The sequence below is a fragment of the Crocodylus porosus genome, unplaced genomic scaffold (assembly GCF_001723895.1).
Source record: "Crocodylus porosus isolate Cpor-Errol unplaced genomic scaffold, CroPor_comp1, whole genome shotgun sequence".
Lineage (NCBI taxonomy): Eukaryota > Metazoa > Chordata > Crocodylia > Crocodylidae > Crocodylus > Crocodylus porosus.
Genome location: NW_017728931.1, coordinates 52,056,570 through 52,060,231, shown reverse-complemented (window position 1 = coordinate 52,060,231; position 3,662 = coordinate 52,056,570). Strand labels below are relative to the sequence as shown.

The 3,662-nt window shown below is 52.3% G+C and overlaps 1 protein-coding gene across 3 annotated transcripts in view; it reads left to right on the top strand.

The window, feature by feature from the left end:
• Positions 1–3,662, top strand: part of JOSD1 (Josephin domain containing 1) — a 36,413-nt gene that overhangs the window by 22,694 nt on the left and 10,057 nt on the right. Inside the window, exon 1 of one of the 3 annotated variants that reach the window (XM_019544930.1) lies at positions 3,307–3,389. The exons of 1 other annotated variant lie outside the window; for it this stretch is intronic. The gene's annotated coding sequence lies outside the window, so the exon portion shown is untranslated. Of the gene's footprint in view, positions 1–3,306; positions 3,390–3,614; positions 3,639–3,662 lie in introns of those variants that run through there. One more of the 3 variants, XM_019544931.1, reaches the window with a different exon arrangement.

Below are 3,662 nucleotides of genomic sequence, written 5' to 3'. Positions count from 1 at the left end.
GGGCTCCCAAGGGAGGTGGTGCTCTCCCCTACCCTGGGGGTCTTCAAGCGAAGGCTAGATGTGTATCTAGCTGGGGTAACGTAGGCCCAGCACTCTTTCCTGCTTATGCAGGGGGTCGGACTTGATGATCTATTGAGGTCCTTTCCGACCCTAGCATCTATGAATCTATGAAAGGTGAAAGAGTTTCTGGTTCTATGACAGTTTCTGCTTTTGCTGCGCAAACCTTTAGACCTTTGGCCAATTGGTCCACCTTGTGGTTCCACATTGCTGCCGCTGAGTGGTGTGTTCCTTTCTTGTGAGTGTGGGCATCTGTGCGTCTGATCTCTACAATGAATTTGTTTGCAGTGGAGTCCCAGATGTGTTTCCAGAGGTCATGATTCCAGATTGGATTCCCTTTCCTTTTCCAGTCTTCAGTATGCCACATGGGTAGCCAAACAGTGCATCCCTGGTAGCACATCCAGGAGTCAGTATAAATTTGAATGTGGGGAGGAGAGGTGGAGGTTGCAGTCTCCAAGACATGGTCTATTACCATTATGATGGCACGTAATTCTGCATGTTGAGCGCTTGCTCTGGTACCATGGCGCTGGAGAGTATGTCCATCTCTTTGGTGGCTGCTGTCCAAGAGATTTCTGCCGCTGGCCCGTCTGTGAATCAGGATTCCACCCTGTTTTGACCTGATTTTTCATCAAAGAGTGGGGCTGGCGTTACCAGTGGAGGTTGCTCTGAGGGTCGGGAGCTGGGAAAGATATTTAGGCACTGTTCTGTCACTTGTTCTACCAAGGCAGGTTGTCCTCCCAGCAAACAATTTTCTACCTGGGCTAAAATGACATAGATCCATTTCTGCACTGTGGATCCCCTAGCTTACCCAGGGGGAGGTATTACCTTTTCTGAAAGAGCGTGATGGAGGACGGGGAATGATGTAGTTAGGATGATAGGATTATTCATCCACAGAGCCTCGGTGGAGATAAGGGCATGGTAACAAGTTATAAGAATTTCTCAAATGGCATATCTTGGTTCTGATCCTTTCCAGCTTTTACTCCAGAACCCTATGGGGGAGCCTTGGCGCTCATCGAGCATTTGCTGCCATAGGCTCCAATGACCTCCATTGTCTAAGACTCCCAGGTGGAGAATCATTTCCCCCCTTTCTCTAATGGGGGCTAACCTTGCATGCATTAAAATGGCTTGTATGAGAGCTGGAAGCGCCAAGCATTGTTCTCCACCCCATTCCCACTTGGCCTTTTTCTTGCATAGGTTATATAGAGGTCTGGCTAGGGTGCTGTACTCCTGGATGTGCAATCTCCAAAAATTTAAGATACCTAGTATGCTTAGCAGTTCCTTTACATTTTGGGGTGGGCTAGCATTTGCCATTCGATCAATTTCTGATTGGGAAATGTGATTCCCTTCTGCTGACCAGATGACCCCCAGAAATTGGCATTTAGTATCAGGGGCCTGGGTCTTGGAGTCATTGATAGTAAATCCAGTGTCGTTGATGGCATTTATTAGATCTTGGAGGCATGCCTCAACTGCCTCACAAGTTTTCTCCCCACCATGACATCATCAATATAGTGGTAGCAGTGGGTATTAGGTGCTGCGCTTCCATGTTTTTCACAATTGGTGCCAGTGCACATAGGTGGGGCTGTGACACCACTGCTGGGGAAGAACACAGAATCGAAACTGTTCCCCACCCCAAGTAAAAGCAAAATATTTCCTGGATTCTGAATCAATGGGAATGGAGAACCTGTCTTTGAGACCAATACAAGCCATCCATGACAGGGCGCCAGTTTGGATGTGGGTGCATACGTCAGATATGCTGGGCATGGCTGTGTGGATGGGGTCAGTGCATGCATTCAGGCCTTTGAAATAGACCATCATTCACCATCATCCATCAGGTTTCCAAACCAGCCACACAGAGCTGTTAGCCACAGAATGACAACGCTCATTCATCCTGTCCTCCAGGAGCTGTCAAATCAACTCGGTGATGGGTTTAGTGGCTGCAGGAGGGGTTCAGTATTGTAGGCAGTGAACCATTTGTATTTGTGGCAGAGATAGAGGTGGAAGGTTACAAGTAGCTACATTGCACTGGGCTTCTAGACCATCTGGAGCAGGAAGATTTCCCATGTTTTGCCCAAAACCCCACATCTCATGGCCAATCCAGAATCTCTGATCTCTAATAGCAGGAAGACCCAGGAGGCTTGGGCCTCCAGGAAGAACTACTGCAGGCATGGAATAAAGGGAGCTACTTCCCGGGAACTGGAGCTTGGCTTGTACTAAAGTTTCTTGTTTCTTAATGTGGCCTATCCCTCGCAAATGGAAAGGGGTGCCTCTTGTCTTGGGGAAGTCTTTCTTGTCTAAAATGGTTACTTGTGCCCCTGTATCGAGTAACATCCTGACCGTCTTTAAGACACCTCACACTGAAACCCTCATCTTGAGATGGACTAAGGTAGAGGGGAACTTTGGTCGCAATCTGCCCCCTCTCACCGCCAGTGTGATCCCCTCTGACACCAGTGAGGAGGTGGGCACAAACCTTTGGGCCGTTGGGGAAGGTGATGGAACAGAAGGGCCACCACCCTTAGCTCCAAGCCCTGGGCACTCAAGGCATTTGCTTCAGTCAGGGATGACATAGGGCACTCCCCAGCAGCAGCCCGAAGGAAAAAGCAGCATTGCTCCTGCCCCAGTGGAGCCTGCGCTTCACACCAGCAGGTAGGCTCAGCATTCCCAGGTCTTAAATATGCAATTACCGTGTTGGAAGCTCAAAATTTTCATATTTGCTGAACTACTATCGCTCACTAAAATATGCAAATACGTACGTAAATGCATCTTATTGACTTTAAATTGCTCACTCTAATCGCCAGCGAGTGAGAGCTGGGCCATCGGAGTTGAAGCGTTTCTTTATTTTGAGGCGAGCAGTCGTACGAAAGTGCTGCTGACAGCAACCCCACGAGTCCGTGAAGACTCCCTGAGAGTGACTGGGGGTTTGCATATGCTGTATCAATCAGCTGCCTCAAACAGGACCGTGCATTTTTGAACTCGTTCACTCTTCTCGTTCGCACATCGTCAAAGGGTTGAAATTATCGCATCAATTCGATAATTAACCTGCCCCAGGCAACACTGCGCAGGGTCCTCGCTGCGCCTACACAACAAGAGAGCTCTCTGCATGCTCCGAGCCCCGGGAGCTGGCTTTCTGGAGGGCAGGGCGCAGGCGCAGCGGGGCCACGGCTGCAGCCCAGCAGGCGGGGCGCAGGGTCCGGTGATGTCACGTGGCAGCGCGCTTCGGAGACGTCGGCGTGTGCGGGGCGGGGCTAGTGCACGCGCCAGGCCAGGGGCGGGCCCGGCTGCGCCTGCGCAGACGACGGGGCGGCTGTTGGTCCGCGGAGGTCGGGCCGCGAGCGGTAAGTAGGGGGTGCTAGGGGCGCGTTCGGCCTCCCGCGCCCCACTTCCGCTTCGCTTGCCCGCAGAGTCGGGCTGGGAGACTTCCCCCTCGCTCCTCTGCGACACCCCGCTTAGGGGCCTCTCTCCCCTCGCCCGGAAGGGGGGAGGGATGCGCACTTCGGCAGGGAGCTCGGGAGGTCTGGGGGCGGGGCCTGCGATGGGGTCTGGACGGGGCCTGTGGGGGAATGTTCTATGGGGTGGGGCCTGTGGTGAGTTCTGGGGGCCTGGCATGA